Source organism: Carcharodon carcharias, chromosome 10 (genome assembly GCF_017639515.1).
Source record: "Carcharodon carcharias isolate sCarCar2 chromosome 10, sCarCar2.pri, whole genome shotgun sequence".
In the NCBI taxonomy this organism is placed as follows: domain Eukaryota; kingdom Metazoa; phylum Chordata; class Chondrichthyes; order Lamniformes; family Lamnidae; genus Carcharodon; species Carcharodon carcharias.
This window is the reverse complement of record NC_054476.1, coordinates 104212671-104230917: the sequence shown is the minus strand read 5'-3', so window position 1 is coordinate 104230917 and position 18247 is coordinate 104212671. Positions and strand designations below refer to the sequence as shown.

General features: G+C 45.1%; 1 protein-coding gene and 1 long non-coding RNA gene across 2 annotated transcripts in view; one reads left to right on the top strand and one right to left on the bottom strand.

Annotated features, from left to right (window-relative positions):
* Positions 1 to 18247, bottom strand: part of LOC121282941 (phosphorylase b kinase gamma catalytic chain, skeletal muscle/heart isoform-like) — a 366244-nt gene that overhangs the window by 220312 nt on the left and 127685 nt on the right. The gene's annotated exons all lie outside the window — the stretch shown is intronic.
* LOC121282942 overlaps positions 1 to 18247 on the top strand; it is a 36164-nt gene that overhangs the window by 9916 nt on the left and 8001 nt on the right. The window contains exon 2 of the long non-coding RNA XR_005944148.1: positions 11526 to 11693. This is a non-coding gene — a long non-coding RNA (uncharacterized LOC121282942). The remainder of the gene's footprint in view (positions 1 to 11525; positions 11694 to 18247) is intronic.

The following is an 18247-nucleotide window of genomic DNA, read 5'->3' as shown; positions in this document are numbered from 1 at the left end:
TCTCTGTATCCTATCTCCCCCTTCAAGCCCTTGGAGTTAGAGGTTCAGGTGGTCTGGAGGACTTATAACCCTTCCACATCTCGTTCACTGTTCTGTCAGGAGAGTGGTAGCTCTGGTGCTTCTGGATCTTGTTGGCTTGGAGGTTGGACTGGCATTTGGATTTGCTTTCATTCTTTTTTTCCATTGTTTAATGTTGACCCACACCTGGTCAGTTCAGTTGTTGTGTCAAAGCATAGTTGCTGTTACTCTCGATCATTTCTTGTGAGGTGGGCGAAGATGGTATTCGTCTCCTTGGTGCTGCTTTCTCTTTTTCCATGGGGGCCGTCTCTAAGCCCTCTGAGGCTGAAGAAGAACATTCCTGTGGTGAACAGAAGGTTTCATGGCACGCTTAGCTCTGCTTTTTGTTGTTGATAATATAGACTGCTACCCGGCTGCAGCATCCCTTGTTGTTGTGGCATGCTGGTTGGAAGTTGCAGTGTGTGCGCACTGGTTAGTGTGTTGACCAGCTGTACCTTTGTAGTACTTGGAGGTAGAGGCTTCTCAGCTGCTGATCATTCTGTGGTACCACTTCCACCAGAGGTGCCATGGTATCTGGTGGGCGATAGGTTGGTCTGACCACTGGAGACTTTTTGGGACCTGGAATGATAGTGGACAAACTGGCTCCACAAAGACAAAAGAGAGATCAAAGGTGAAATCTGAGTCTGAACAGTCTGTAGTGTTTGAGTGTTCTGGTTGGCTAAAGATAGCGATAGGAGATCTAGGGTGATGCAGGTATCCCTGGTCAGGAGAGAGAAAGGCTGGTTACAAATGATGTATATCAGCTCAAAGATCACTTCACTGCTCCATGTTGTATTGTCTCCACTGATCAGTTTTACCTGGGAGAGTATAATTCCTCTGTGCTATCCTTCCAGCTCACATTCTGTAACTGCACTCCTGCCAATTGTTTTTGAGACACCTCACATTCCTTACCTTTGCTTGCCATTGGGTGCTGTCTTTTGCCCTTTTGTCATTTTGCAGGGGGCTTTTTATGCCTGTTTTAAAACTCTGCACTCTCCTCAGCTTGAAGATTAAAATGTTTGTCAAAGGCTGTTAATAGTTCTTCGAGGCTGGTTACAGATTCATCAGTGCCTTGCATCAGGACAATGGCATGCGCAAGATCACCAAACCAGGAATGAAAGGCAATAATCTGGGCTTCCTCTGATTTTTTTTACAGAGACCTGATGTACTCAAGTAATGTAAAAAGGTCACTTCTCAAGGATGTCAAATGTCCTGTTGGCTTTGGCCCTGGGGTTGGTCTAAACTGACCTGATCCATGGCCATTTAATTTTTTTCTGCAGTTACAAATTTAAATGTTGTTGCCTTTTTAAGAATGTTGGTGCAATTACTTTTTCTTCTGCTCTCTTCTTTCTGCTCTGTCAGTTTCAGTAGGCTCCCACTGTGATCAAACTACTCGATTTCCCAGTAAAGGTCAAAAGAAGTCAACCTGCAACCTGCCCCTCAAAGCTTAGGAATCAGCTGAAGACATTTTTTTAACTTTGCCTGCTATTTTTAACAACTATATTTTTCTCTTGTTGCAACTTGTTGCAACTCTCCAGATTTCAAGATGGTGTCGCCAGTCTCTTCGGCGACAAGGGGAGTACCTGTGTTTGCTGGTTGTGGCAGGGTCAGCAAAATGGAGGAGGCACTTGGAAGAAATTTTTTTAACATTGGCTGCATGGGTTGGTTGTTGGCCGACTTCTTTTGATCAGCAATTTACTGTTGCGAGTGGTGAGGCATTCAAATTCAACTCAGGCTTGCTTTTCTACAAACCTGCCATTCGTGATGTTCCCGAGAGGCTGGGTAATTTAATAAATCTTTTGTTTTGTTTTCCGAACTCGAAGGCCATGTTTTGAGGCTTAGAGTTGGGGATTGGGATTAACGATGAGTTTCATTCAAATGGCATTTCTGGCTGGATTAGTAAAAGGGGTTTTCAAAACTAGCTGAAGCCTGGAATTTGAAAAGATTTAGCTCACCCTTGCAGGCTCTGAGCTCTGCATACTGAAATGAGACTTCCAAGGGAGATTCCACAGAGTCTTCTGCTGCAGTAAAATCTCTGCCTTCAGCTTCCAAGTTCTTTCTCCAGAGCTTTTCCTGGTGAATTTCTCAGGGTCTTCTGCTTCAGTTAGGAGCTTCTTTCAATTTTCATTGAAAATGTTTTTCTTCCTTAGTCTTTCAGCATTTCAGTGAGGTTGAGGGTTTTTGATCCTGAGCTGCCAACATGTTGGGATGGAGTTAGTTGCAGAGCATGTCTGTTAAAGAAGTCTTCTGTATGCAAACAGCAAATCCTTCTTAACTTTATACAAAGTATATACAAATATACAGTAAAGGGACAGACAAGGAGCTATCTCCATATTTATATCTTGTCGCGTTTCTGGTCAACATCACACTGTCCCTAGGTCTAGGTCATGTGTCTTCTCATCACTGTGTGGGCGGTACTGTACTCAATCCCACATTCACCCTGTATGTACCAGACCCTTATATGACATGATCCATCCTACCTCCCTGACCCATCCTACCCCCAACCTGCCCCCTCTCCCCAAACCATCCTACCCCCAACTAATGCTACCCCCCCACCCCCCCAATCCATCCTACCCCTGGACCCATCCTCTCTCCCCAACCCATCCTAACTCTCAACTCATCCTCGCCTCCCCAACCCATCCTACTCCAGCCCATTCTACACCCCCTAACTCATCCTATCCTCCCTAATTCATCCTTCCTTTCCAACCCCCGACTCATCCTATTCCCCCTGATCCATCCTAACCCCTGATCCATCTAACCCCCTGACCCATCCTACCCCAACCCATGCCCCCTCGCCAACTCATCCTACACTCTGACCCATCCTCCCCTCCCCCGCCCCGACCCATCCTCCCCTGACCCATTCTCTACATCCACAGACACATCTTATCACACCGACCCACCCTACACCCACCCCAGACCATTTCTACAGCCCTACATTTCAACTCCTGGACCCGTCATACCCTCCCTCACCCACACCCCCCACCCCCGCCATTAGCAATAAGGAGAAATTTTGTACACATCAAATTGTTGAGGCCTGGTTTGCACTTCCTGAGAGGATAATGAGAGTAATGTTCAAAAGGGAATCAGATAAAGAATTGAAGGGCAGAAAACTGTAGAGTTATCAGCAAAGAGTGGAGGAGAGTGAGAGAGGGTAGGGGCAAGGTAAGTCTAATTGGTGAATTCTTTCTAAGAGCCAGCCCAGGTGGATTCAGTAGAAGGTGAGTGCCACATATTTACAGAACCAAGCCTGATTCTGGAGTACAGTTCTGTGGGCGGGGGATAACTCCGGAGGGAGGTTCTGTGGGCGGGGGATAACTCCGGAGGGAGGTTCTGTGGGCGGGGGATAACTCCGGAGGACGGTTCTGTGGGCGGGGGATAATGAAGCCAGGCGTAGCTCAATTCCAGAACTGACACAAGTTAAGATGGAGACAGGCCTGGCCACAATCGTGAATCCAAAATGAAGGATAAGGACCAGGTTCTGTTGCAGAAGATAGAAATAAGATCAGAAAATATGAATCCGCCACAGAAACGCAAAGAACTAGAGGTTGCAAAAGCTGAGCTGAATGAACAGATTCATAAGCTTGCAAAAGGATTTGAAAATAAAACAGCAAACAAGTTAAAAACAAGATTAGCTGAGATTGTGAAACATGTGGAAATGAAGATTCCATTTGTGAAATGTATATCTCCAGCAAAAACACGGCGGACTCCACGGAAAAAGAAAATTTGAGTCCACTCTAATAATGAACCTTTGGAACATTCCCTTAGGAAGGAGCAGCACAAACCCACACTGTCTAAACAAAAAGCAGGCGAGCTGTTAATCACAGGTTAGTATGTAGGTACAGCAGGTAATTAGCAAAGTTAGTTGAATGTTATAGTATATTGTGAGGGGAATTGAACACAAGAGTAAGGAGTTTATGTTTCAGTTATACAGGGCATTGGTGAGACCGCATCTGGAACATTGTGTACTGTTTTGGTCTCCTTATTTAAGGAAGGATGTAAATGCGTTAGAAGCAGTTCAGAGAAGGTTTACTAGACTAACACCAGGAATGGATGGGTTGTTTTATGAGGAAAGGTTTGGATAGGTTAGGCTTGTGTCCACTGGAATTTAGAACAGTAAGATGCGACTTGATCGAAACCTTTAAGATCCTGAGGCGTCTTGACAGGGTGGATGTGGAGAGGATGTTTCCTCTTGTGAGAGAATCTAGAGCTAGGGGTCACTGTTTAAAAATTTAAGACAGAGTTGAGGTGAAATTTGTTCTCTGAGGGTTGTGACTCTTTGGAACTCTCTTCCTCAAGAGGCAGTGGAGTCTTTGAATATTTTTTAAGGCAGAGCTAGATAGATCCTTGATTAACAAGGGGGTGAAAGGTTATCAGGGATAGGCAGGAATGTGAGGTTGAGGCTACAATCAGATCAGCCATGATTTTATTGAATGGCGGGGCAGGCTCAAGGAGCCGAGTGGCCTACACCTGCTCTGAATTCATATGTTCATATAATATATAATATATGTTCACAGAGCTCAAAGGAGTGCAAAAAGTGAATCAAATGCGGATAGCCAAGTTCCAGGAACACAGAGTACTGCTACCATTCCTCCAAACATGGCACAGCAAGATGTGGAAGCACTGTCAGGGCTCAAGATGTCTGAATTTCTAAAGTTAGAGACTTTAGATGGGAAGCAGCAAAAGCAAGTAAAAATGGTATTGTAATACTCTGTTGGAAGGGAGAAAAGTTTTCTTTGGAGAAGAAAGTGGGATGTTGTGAGATGTTGTGTTTTGTGCCTGCATGCCATTGTAATGTAAAGGTGCTTGGCAGAGCAGGGGTTAACATGGGACTACAAAATGGCACCGCCCACAGTATGACGTATAGAGTCACATGGTAATAGACTCATAGAACAGTCTAAAGAGAGAGAATACTCTGTAAGCAGCCAGCCTGCACATTGAACAGCACCATGCATGATAATAGCCTGTAAATAGTTAAAGACTACCAATAGAGGGTTCATGTTCAAATATATAAGTCTCAAGATCTCCTCATTGAGACATCTAAAGAACCTATATTGCAACATGGTTGGCAGCGGTGGGATCATCATACAACACTGCCCCAATATCAGGCAAGCACTGTTTTTTCAGGGGGCGTGAACAGGAACAGGATGTATTTCACACATGCACGGTTCACATTTAAAAGTGCGGCTGCCTTCTAGAGGAAAAAATACTGAGCAAACTATTGGCTTTCCATCCCAGGGTCTTAAAGGAAGTGGCAGCGGAGATAGTGGATGTATTGGCTATAACATTCCAAAATTCCCTAGATTATGGAAAGGTTCCAGTGGATTGGAAAAAAGGGGTGGGGGGGGGGGCGGTAGAAAGTAGGAAACTATAGGTCAGTTAGTTTAATGTCTGTCGTTGGGAAATTGTTGGAATCCATTATTAAGGAAGCAGTAATGGGGCATTTGGAAAGTCAAAATGCAGTCCATCAGAGTCAGCATGGTTTTATGAAGAGTAAATCGTTTTTGACTAATTTGCTACAGAATCACAGTGCAGAAGAGGCCCTTCGGCCCATCGAGTCTGCACCGACATGTGAGAAACACCTGACCTATCTACCTAATCCCATTTACCAGCACTTGGCCCATAGCCTTGAATGTTATGACATACCAACTGCTCATCCAGGTACTTTTTAAAGGATGTGAGGCAACCCACCTCCACCACCCTCCCAGGCAGTGCATTCCAGACCGTCACCACCCTCTGGGTAAAAAAAGGTTTTCCTCACATCCCCCCCCGCCCCCCCACCAAACCTCCTGCCCCTCACCTTGAACTTATGCTCCCTTGTGACTGACCCTTCAACTAAGGGGAACAGCTGCTCCTTATCCACCCGCCCATGCCCCTCATGATCTTATACACCTTGATCAGGTCACCCTTCAGTCTTCTCTGCTCCAACGAAAACAACCGAAGTCTACCCAACCTCTCTTAATAACTTATGTGTTTCATCCCAGGCAACATCCTGGAGAATCTCCTCTGCACCCCCTCCAGTGCAATCACATCCTTCCTATAATGTGGCGACCAGAACTGCACACAGTACTCCAGCTGTGGCCTCACCAAGGTTCTATGCAACTCCAACATGACCTCCCTACTTTTGTAATCTATGCCTCGATTGATAAAGGCAAGTATCCCATATGCCTTTTTCACCTCCCCACTAACATGCCCCTCTGCCTTCAGAGATCTATGGACACACATGCCAAAGTCCTTTTGTTCCTCAGAACTTCCTAGTGCCATGCCATTCATCGAATACTTCGTTATTAAATTACTCCTTCCAAAGTGTATCACCTCACACTTTTCAGGGTTAAATTCCATCTGCCATTTATTTGCCCATTTGACCTATATCTTCCTGTAGTCCAAGACACTCAACCTCACTGTTAACCACCCGGCCAATCTTTGTGTCATCTGCGAACTTACTAATCATACCCCCCACATAGTCAGCTATGTCATTTATATAAATGACAAATAATAGAGGACCCAGCACAGATCCCTGTGGTACACCACTGGACACTGGCTTCCAGACACTAAAGCATCCCTCCTGTCATCACCCTCTGCCTCCTACAACTAAGCCAATTTTGAATCCACCTTATCAAATTATCCTGTATTCCATGTGCCTTTGCCTTCTTTATAAGTCTCCCATGTGGGATCTTGTCAAAGGCTTTGCTGAAACCCATATAAACTACATCAACTGCACTACCCTCATCTACACACCTAGTCACCTCCTCAAAAAATTCAATCAAATTTGTTAGGCATGACCTCTCTCTGACAAAGCCATGCTGACTATCCCTGACCGAACCTTGCCTCTCCAAGTGGAGATAAATACTCTCCTTCAGAAATTTCTCCAATGGTTTCCCTACCACTGACGTGAGACTCACTGGACTGTAGTTCCCTGGCTTATCTCTACAACCCTCCTTAAATAAAGGAACCACATTAGCGGTTCTCCAGTCCTCTGGCACCTCCCCCGTGGCCAGAGAGGAATTAAAAATTTGGGTTAGAGCCCCTGCAATCTCGCTCCTTGCCTCACTCAGCAGTCTGGGACTCAAATCATCTAGACCTGGAGATTTGTCCACTTTTAAGCCTGCCAACACCTCCAATAGCTTGTCACTCCCTATATTAATTTGCTTAAGAACCTCGCAGTCTCTCCCCAAGTTCAACACCTTCATCCTCATCTCTTGGCTGAAGACAGACATGAAATATTCATTCAACACTCTACCGATGTCTTCTGGCTCCACACATAGATTTCCCCCTTGGTCCCTTATAGGCCCTACTCTTTCCTTCGTTATCCTCTTCCCATTGATATACTTATAGAATATCTTGTGATTTTCCCTACTTTTACCAGCCAGAGCTTTCTCATGTCCCCTCTTTGCTCTCCTAATTGCTTTCTTAAGCTCCACCCTGCACTGTCTGTACTCCACTAATACTTGTTTCCCTTGTACCTGCTAAAAGCCTCTCTTTTCCTTTTCATCTTATCCTGAATATCTCTGGTCATCCATGGTTCTCTGGGCTTGTTACTCTTTCCTATCACCCTAGAGGGAACATGTTGAGCCTGTACCCTCCCCATTTCCTTTTTGAATGCCTCCCACTGCACTTCCTCACAAGTAACTATTCCCAGTCTACCTTGGCCAGATCCTGCCTTTTTTTTACTAAAACCCACTCTTCCCCCAATCCAAAACATTTTTTTGCAACTTGTTGATTTCTTTGTCCATAACAAACTTAAACTGTACCATGTTGTGATTGCTATCACTAAAATGCTCCCCCACCACCACCTCAGCCACCTGTCCGGCTTCATTCCCCAGAATTAGGTCCAGCCCTGCGCCGTCCCTTGTTGGACCCTCTACATATTGACCTAAAAAGTTCTTCTGTACACGTTTCAAGAAATCTACTCCATCCAAGCCCTTAACACTGTCTATCCCAATTACACAGAGTTCTTTGAAGATGTGACAAGCAAAGTGGATAATGGGGATACTGTAGATATAGTATATCTGGACTTCCAGAAGGCCTTTGATAAGGTGTCGCAAAAAAAAATACACAAGACAAGGTCACTTGGAGTTAGGGGTAATATATTAGCTTGGATAGAGCATTGGCTAACCAACAGAAACCAGAGAGTCGGGATAAACGGGTCTTTTTCTGGATGGCAAGCTGTAACTAGTGGGGTGCCACAGGGTTCGGTCCTTGGGCCGCAGCTATTTACAATCTATATTAATGACTTGGATTCAGGGATTGGAGGTACTATAGCTAGATTTGCAGATGACATCAAAATAGGTGGGAAAGTAAGTTGCAATGAAGAAATAAGAAATTTACAAATGGATATGGACAGGTTAGGTGAATGGGTCAAAATTTGGCAGAAGGAGTTTAATGTGGATAAGTATGAGGATATACATTTTGGTCAGAAGAATAAAAAGGCAACATTATTTAAATGGAGAGAAACTTCAGAACGCTTCAGTGCAGAGGGATCTGGGTGTTCTCATGCATGAATCACTGAAAGCTAGTATACAGCTACAGCAGGTAATAAGGAAGGCAAATGGAATTTTGGCATTTATTGCTAAAGGGATAGAGTATAAAAATAGGGAATTGTTGTTGCAACTGTACAAGGCATTGGTGAGACCGCACCTGGAGTACTGTGCACAGTTTTGGTCCCCTTACTTGAGGAAAGATGTAGTTGCATTGGAGGCGGTTCAGAGGAGTTTCACTAGATTGATTCCAGAGATGTGGGGCTTGTCATATGAGGAGAGATTGAGCAGTTTAAGCCTATACTTGGTAGAGTTTAGAAGGATGAGAGGAGATCTAATTGAGGTATATAAGATGCTAAAGGGGATAGGCAAAATAGACGTAGAGCAGATGTTTCCCCTTGTGGGGCATTCTAGAACGAGAGGCCATAGTTTTAGGCTAAGGGGTAGTAGATTTAAATCAGCGATGAGGAGGAATTACTTTTCTCAAAGGGTCATGAATCTGTGGAATTCACTACCTCAGGGTGCAGTGGATGCTGGGACGCTGAATAAATTTAAGGAGGAGATAGACAGATTTTTAATTTAGTAACGGGTTGAAAGGTTATGGGGAGAGGACGGGAAATTGGAGTTGAGGCCGAAATGAGATCAGCCATGATTGTATTGAATGGCAGGGCAGGCTCAAGGGGCTGAATTGACTACTCCTGCTCCTAGTTTTTATGTTTCCTGAAAAGCAATTTTTGTCACCAACATTTTTGAACTGCAACTCATGGGCTTTACAAATTCAAGGAAAAGCTTTAAACCTATTGAGGTTCTTTGGGGGGTGGGGGGGGCGTCAGGTGCCCTTTTGGAGAGTATAAAAAAAAAATCACCAAGTACCACAGAGCTTCAACAAATTCAAAGACAGGTGTGTGGCTGACACACCCAAGGGAGCTGGAGCTTGTGGCCTTGGAAGGGCAGATATTTTTGCTCTCGTGACTCAGGTACCTAGTGGAAGGAAGGACAGTGTGCCAGAGAAGGGAAAGAGTGCTCATCATGGCAAAGAGGTTGCAAAATGGGGACGGACCTTCACACCATAGAGGCATGTGAGCGGGAGCAAGGTGCAGCCTGAGGGACGGGGCCAGGCCAAGAGTTAGAGGCAGTGCATCGTGCACCAGGCAGGAAGAGGAAAAGGACAGCCCTAAAGGGAAGGGTCTGCTGACTACGGAGGTCATATCTCGATATGACTACAAACCATTACAGAAAGCAGCTCACATTAATCCAGGAATTGGTTCCCGATATATGTGCCATGGTCCAACAAGATCCTGCACCACAGTCTGCCAATCCGCATGCCTTGCCAGTGGCTTGCGAGGTCTCAGTGGCTCAGAATTTATATGCTGTCGGCTCTTTGCAAGGATCAGCCAGAGACATCTGTGGCATCTCACAATCAGCCACACACAGGTTCATCAAGGCAGTCACAGACACCTTCTTTTCTCAGGTGGGGAGCTCATTAACTTCTTAATGGATGTGGTGTCTCAGATGCAGAGAGCCACAGGGTTGTTGAATGAGCAGGCTTCCCTCGGGCGTGGGGGGGGGGCCTATTAACTGCACCCACATCCCTATAAGGGCATCAAGTCACCATCCTGACACCTTAATAAACAGGAAATCCTTCCAATCCCTGAATGTGCATGTGGTATATGACCATCACCAAGGCTTTCCTGCATGGCTGTGCATGGTAACCTGGAAGCTGCTATGACTCATTTATCCTGAGGATTTCACAACTGCCTCAGCTTTTTCAAACACTGATACTGGTCTGTGGTTGGTTTCTGGAGGGCAAGGGTTACGTGTTAGGAAGGTGGCTGATGATCCTGTTAGGCTTCTGAAAACGGAGCCTGCACAGCACCACAACAGTCACGTGCTGACCTGCAAAATGATAAATGCAGGCTATTGGCATCTTGAAAATGCGCTTTAGGTGCCTCGATTGTTCCGGTCGAGCACCATACTATTCCCCTGAAGTAATCGTCATGCGCTGCATGCTCCACAAATATGGTGCAATGGAGGGGCCTACAACTAGAGGGGGTAGAAGCCAGGCTTATAGTGCTAACATCTGAGAAGGAGGACAATGAGGTTCAGGGATCTGGATCCAATGAGGAGCAGGGAGAGGGTGGCAATGGGATACCAGCTGAGGAGAAGGCCCATGTAGCCATGGCTGATCTTCTACAGAATTCTTTACATTGCCAGAAGTCTCATAATTCAGAGTAGATTCACTTAGGCTTTTAAAAGGTCACAATTAACATCAGCCACTCCCTAGTGAGCTGCTGCTACATAATAAACCTTGAACATGGAAGCCACACTTCCTCAAGGAAATGTCCATCCCCAACAAGAGAGAAAACCAACAGCCCATGCTGAAAATCAGTGTCATCAATATGGCTTAAACCATGACCATCATAAGCCATGGCCTCAACATAGTGCACAAATACACTTGGAGAAGTCCTTCACAACTCAGACACATGTTAGAGATTGTCAGTAAGCTGGTGAAAACGTCACCTTGTGCCTAGTCAAACTATGCTCACTTTGCCAAGAGTGCCAGTAGGAAGCAAGACTTTCCACCCATGACCTTCAGATATGATTGGATATTCTAACAGCACTGTAGTTACTGCACATTGTGCAGGACGATGTCACACATGGTGTCAGAGCAACTCTTTTAATGACCTTCCATGTTATCCACCGCCACCAGTAGCAGGAACGTGAGCGTGAGACGTATTCAATATGCAATGCTGCCAGAAACCTCAGAGAACTCACAGCCTCTACCGCTTGGAAGACAAAAGCTTCCAACATAGTGGGGAGACCACACACATATGATTCCCTGAAGCTTACATGGCATTTTGACATGTGGAAAATCCACTTCAGTGACTGTGTCACACTCACGTGTAGGTGACTGCCTTTGACACAGCACTCAGGCTTGAAGTGCACCTGATCAACTGGGTTTGATTGAATTTGATGATTGATCTTCCCTTACAGTCAATCAGTGAAGGACAAGAAATACTGCAAGGAACATTTCCATCCACAACCCTTGTGTACTACTGCCTTATCCGAAAGTCTGGAGAAGAAAATAGCCTTCCACTGCTGGACGTGTATGGCCACACCCTGGCTCCTGATGGTGTCAATGAGAGACAGACATGCAATCTGGTAAGAACCGTCTTCATTCTGTTAACATTCTTATTGAGGATATGAGTGTAAAACAGCAGATCAAAAGTAACATTTTTGCCAATCATAATTTGTATTTATAATGTGCTTAATTGTGATATGAAGTGAAATCATGTTGAACCCATCAGTGATCGAGGCGCCCTGCGCTTGTGAATGCTGCTACCCCCATCCCACCCCTCCCCACCTCCCCTCAGTGTTACCTTGGAGAAAATGGAGCGGCTGCTCAACTCCCCTGCCATATGACATTGAGGAGCATGGTGGACAGCCTTGTCATGCAGGTACCTGTTGAGGACCAACTTTTGTGAAGGGGAGGTCGTGTCTCACTAAGTTGATCGAGTTTTTCGAGGAAGTAATACAGATGATCGACGATTGAAGGGCAGTGGATGTTATAAACATGGATTTCAGTAACGCCTTTGACAAGGGCTCTCATGGCAGACTGGTACAGAAGGTAAAGTTGCATGGGATCAGAGGTGAGCTGGCAAGATGGATACAGAATTGACTTGGTCATAGAAGACAGAGGGTAGCAGTGGAAGGGTGCTTTTCTGAATGGAGAGCTGTGACTAGTGGAGTTCCGCAGGGATCAGTGCTGGGACCTTTGCTGTTTGTAGTATACTTAAATGATTTGGAGGAAAATGTAACTGGGCTAATTAGTAAATTTGCAGACGACACTAAGGTTGGAGGAGTTGCAGATAGTGAAGAGGATTGTCAAAGGAAACAACAGGATATAGATCGGTTGGAGACTTGGGCGGAGAAATGGCAGATGGAGCTTAATCCGGACAAATGCGAGGTAATGCATTTTGGAAGGTCTAATACAGGCAGGAATTATACAGTAAATGGCAGAACCATTAAGTGCATCGATGGGCAGAGGGATCTAGGTGTACAGGTCCACAGGTCACTGAAAGTGGCAACGCAGGTGGATAAGGTAGTCAGGAAGGCATATGGCATGCTTGCCTTCATTGGCAGGGGTATTGAGTATAAAAGCTGGGAAGTCATGCTGCAGCTGTATAGAACCTTGATTAGGCCACACTTAGAATATTGCATGCAATTCTGGTCGCCACATTACCAGAAGGATATGGAGGCATTAGAGAGGGTGCAGAGGAGGTTTACCAGGATGCTGCCTGGTCTGGAGTTATTAGCTATGAGGAGAGATTGGAGAAACTCGGATTGTTCTCACTAGAGCGACGGAGATTGAGGGCGACTTGATAGAAGTTTACAAAATTTATGAGTGGCATGGACAGAGTAGCTAGTCAGAAGGTTTTCCCAGAGTGGAAAAGTCAATTACTAGGGGACATATATTTAAGGTGAGAGGAGAAAATTATAGAGATGTGCAGGGCAAGATTTTTTACGCAGAGGGTAGTGAGTGAGAGGAGGTAGTGGAAGCAGGTATGATAGTGGTGTTTAAGAGGCAGCTTGAAAAATACATGAATAGGATGGGAATAGAGGGATACGGACCCCAGAAGTGCAAAATGTTTTAGTTGACGGGCAATATGATCGGCGCAGGCTTGGAGGGCCGAAGGGCCTGTTCCTGTGCTGTACTTTTCTTCGTTCTTTTGTTCTTTGACTTCAGACCTTAGCCTCTGCATATCTGCAAGGCCAGCCATTGTCACTGGGCAAAATAGATCAGAAGAGAGGTCTGGTAGAGGGGCTGGGAAGTTAGGAGAAGCTGAGAATCTCTCAGTACATCTTCCTTCCTCATTTAACATCCACAGCCCTAGCTTACTCTTTACTTGGGTTAGATGAGGTTGGCTGCTGGGGTGTAACAGTCGTCCATTCCAGCAATCTAGAACCATAAAAAAAAATGAAGGCACAGGAAGAGGCCATTCAGCCCATCATGGCTGCGCCAGCCAAAAAATAAAAAAATGAAAAACTAGCTGCATGTTTTAATCCCAACTTCTAGTATCTGGTCCGTAGCCTTGCAGGTTACAACACTTTGAATGCAGATCCATGTACTGTTTAAGTAAGTTGAGGGTTTCGGACTCAACCAGCAAACCAGGCAACAAATTCCAAAAACCTCAAATTCCACCACACCCTGGGTGAAGAGGTTTTCTCTCATGTCCTCTTTAATCCTTCTACCAATCACCTTCAATCTGTGCCCCCTGGTAATTGACCTCTCCACGAGGGGAAACAAGTCTTTCCTGTCGACTCTATCTCAGTCTCTCATAATTTTGTACACCTCAATCAGGTCACCCCTCAGCCTCAGTTCTAATGAAAACAACCCCAGCTTATCCAATCTCCCCTTAAGGCTGCAATTTTCAAGCTCTGGCAACATTCTTGGAAATGTAAAGGCAAAGCATTGTGGATGCTGGAAATCTGAAACAAAAACAAAAAAATACTGGAAAAACTCAGCAGATCTGACAGCATCTGTGGAAAGAGAGACAGGGTTAACATTTCGAGTCCGTATGACTCTTCTTCAGATCTAAAGGGAAGTAAGAATGTGGTGAAATGTATACTGTTTAAGGGGGGTGGGACAGGTGAAGCTGGATAGAAGGCTTTGAGCTTCACTGGAACATTGCGCCTCACTTGCACTTTCCTCAATTTAGTCTACTGCATTTGCTGCTCCCAATGTGGTCTCCTCTACATTGGAGAGACCAAACGCAGACTGGGTGACCACTTTGCGGAACACCTTAGGTCTGACCGCAGGCATTACCCAGACCTTCCTGTCGCTTGCAATTTCAACACCCCATCCTGCTCTCATGCCCACATGTCCATCCTTGGCCTGCTGCAACGTTCCAGTGAAGCAAATTGAAGGAACAGCACCTCATCTTCCGATTAGGCAGTTTACAGCCTTCTGGACTTAACATTAAGTTCAATAACTTCAGACCATGAACACTCTCCTCCAACCCCACCCCTTTTTGATCCCTCTTTTTTCCATATTCATTTTTATTTTTTAATTTTTATTCATTTTCTTTTTCCACTTATTTTTACTATTGTTATTTTTCAAATTTATTTCCATTTTCATTCATTGTTTTATCCCCAGCTTTTAGCCAATTTTCGATCTTTTTTCCCACCACTGTCCCCTCCCTTAACCCCACCCCCACTGGAAGTGACACCCCATGTGTCACTTTCCAGAGTGCTTACCCTGGTCCTGCCGTTATCACATTTTGCTTTCCATTCTTAATGTCACCATTAGCGCCTCCTTTAGCCAGTACCACCACTATTAACAACCCTTTGCCCTTTTGTTTATGACATCTTTTGCAATCTCTCCTTTGTTCCCACCTATCACTGACCTTCTATCCAGCTTCACCTGTCCTACCCCCGCCAAACAGTATAAATTTCATCACATTCCTACCTCCCTTTAGATCTGAAGAAGAGTCATATGGACTCGAAACATTAACTCTGTCTCTCTCTCCCAGATGCTGTCAGACCTGCTGAGTTTTTCCAGCATTTTTTGTTTTTGATTCTTGTAAATCTCCTCTGCACTCTCTCTAGAGCAATTATGTTCTTCCAATAATGTGATGACCAGAACTGTACAAAGTTCCAGCTGTGTCCTAACCAGCATTTAATACAGATCCACCATTACATCCCTGCTTTTGTATTCAATACCTTGCCCAATAAAGGAAAGCTTTCTTTACCATCTTATCCACCTGTCCTGCCACCTTCATGGACCTATGGATATGCACTCCAAGGTCTCTCACTTCCTCAACCCCTCTCAATATCCTCCCGTTTAATGAGTATTCCCTCGCTTTGTTTGCCCTCCCCAAATGCCTTCCCTTACACTTTTCCAGATTGAATTACATCTGCCCATTGAACCAAACCATCGATACCATTCTGGAAACAACAGCTATTGCCTTCACTATCAACTACACGGCCAAATTTTGTGTCGTCTGCAAATTTCCAAATCATGCCATTCATATTTAAGCCCAAATCATTAATATATACAACAAACAGCAAGGGACCCAACACTGAGCCCTGTGGAATGCCACTGGAAACCCCTTTCCATTTGCAAAAAACATCCATCAACCATTACCCTTTGTTTCCTGCCACTGAGCCAATTTTGAATCCAACTCATCACCTTCCCCTGTATCCCATGGGATCTCACTTTCCTGACCAGCCTGCCATGTGGGACTTGTTAAATGCCTTACTGAAATCCATGCAGACCACATCCACTGCACTACCCTCAACTACCCTACTTTGTTACTTCCTTAAAATATTTGATTAAATTAGCAAAACCATGCTGACCATCCCTGATTAATCTGTTCCTTTCTAACTGGGTTTACCCAGTCTCTCAGAATTGATTCTAATAATTTGCCCACCACCAAAGTTGGACTGATCTGACTATAATTATTAAGACTACCCCTCGCACCGTTTTTAAATGATGATACAACATTCGCAGACCTCCAGTCCTCTGGTACCTCGCCTATGTCTAGTCAGGATTGGGAAAATGATCTTCAGAGCATCTGCTATTTCCTCCCTGGCTTCCTTTAACAACCTAGGATACAATCCGTTCGGCCCTGGTGATTTATCCACCTTCAAGGATGTCAGTTCCCCCAGTACTTCCTCGCTCACTATGCTTATTGTATCTAATATTTCACACTACTCTTTAACTAGAATATCTGCATCATCCCTCTCCTTAGTGAAGACAGAGACAAAGTACTCATTGAGAACCCTGCCCACATCATCTGCATTAGCCCACAAGTTACCATTTACATCTCTTCCTCTTAATGTATTGGTAAAACATCTTTACGTTTTCCTTGATTTTACCTGCCAATATTTTTTCAAATCCTCCCTTTGCTTTCCTAATTACCTTTTTTACTTCACCCCTGTACTTTCTATTCTCCTCTGGGCTTTCTACAGTATTGATTTTTTTTGTGACTGTCATATGCTTTCTTTTTCTGCTTGATCTTGGCCTGTACACTTCTGAATAATGAGGGGGCTCTAGATTTGGCAGTATCGCCATTTTTCTTTGTGGGGATATGTCTACACTGTGCCTGTAGGATCTCACTTTTGAATGCCTCCTACTGGGTCTGTCACTGATTTCCCTTCAAGTAGCCTGTAACCAGTCCACTTTTGCCAGATCACCTCTCAGCTTTGTAAAATTTGTCTTTCCCAATTTAGAACTCTTACTCCTGTTCTATCTTTTCCTTCTCCATAATTATGCTACATCTAACTGTACTGTGGTCACTATCTCCAAAACAGTCCCCACTGCTACTTCATCCACTTGCCCAGCTTCATTTCTGAGGCTAAATCTAGAATTGTGACCCCTCTCACTGGGCTTGTTAAGTGCTGGCTAAAAAAATCCTCTTGAATGTAGTTCAAGAGTTTTGTGCCCTTCACACTGTTCGTATGCCAATTGATATTCGGGTAATTGAAGTCCCCAACTATTACTGCTCTACTGTTTCTGCATTCAGAAATTTGCCTACATACTTGCTCTTCTAACTCTCTTCCACTATTTGGGGGTCGATAGTACACTTCTAGAATTATGGCTGCCCCTTTTTATTTCTGAGCTAAACCATATGGCCTCATTTTATTTAGTATATCATCCCTCCTCACAGCTGTGGCACCAGTGAGAATGTGCTGTTGGGGGGGTGGTGGTGGTGGGAATGGATCTAGATGAATACAGGGTAGTCTGGCGTTTGTTCCTGTCACTCCCATGTGGTATGTTCAGTCTTGACCTCATGTACTCTATGGATGTCAGCGCTCATACTCTGAGCGGACTGATCCAGGCCATTGAGTGAGTCTTATACCTTTTGCAGGGATTTCTCATGGCTGGAGTTCATGCAGTCAAACCCCGACACAAGGTGGAGCTCATCATTGCCACGTACTCCTCCACTCACAACAGCTCACATTGAGCCAGTGAACTTGGCCAGATGTCCACACAGGTGCTGTGGATGTTCCAAACACTGTGCCTCATAAGGTGAATCCTGAGGCCTCTCCTTGATGCCCACTGGAGCACCATTGTGACCTTCCTCCCTCTTCCAAGGGGGTGCTGTGCCCAGATGTCCCTGACGCTGACATCTCCTCCTGCACTCTGCTGTGGTGGCCTTCAACATGTGCCACTGACTCTAAACATGTGCTACATCCCTCCGAGGTGCTGGTATCTGTGTTGGCAGAGAGCGGGCGAGTCAGATGTCATGCTGCCTCCTCGATCATCTCTGTCTCCCCATGATGCTTGAAGGATGAGGTGGCTGTGGGGGTGGGAGTGTGGGGGGTGGTGGCAGGGGATGAGTGAGCAGCTCTGGGACCTGTGTGCGCAATACAGAAGTTTGTAATGAGATGTAGCCCTTCACATTGTGAGACCATGCTCTCATACATATCATTGCATTTAACCATCACGCTGCCCTTATTATGCAACCCAACCTCTGTACTCCCTCTCATAACAACATCCCCTTTTGCTTAATGAACTAACAGCTTCACCTTCGCCATTACCAACATGTTCCAAAGTGCCTCTATCACTACCTTTAGCATCTGTTACAGGAAATTCTCCATCCCAGGCAAAAAACCGGGGTGGAGGGAGGCAGCTTGGCTATCTCCAAAGTTGCATCCTCTATGTTCTTTATCACCCGTAGCCTTGTGGCCCCAGCCCTAGTCCAGGCCAT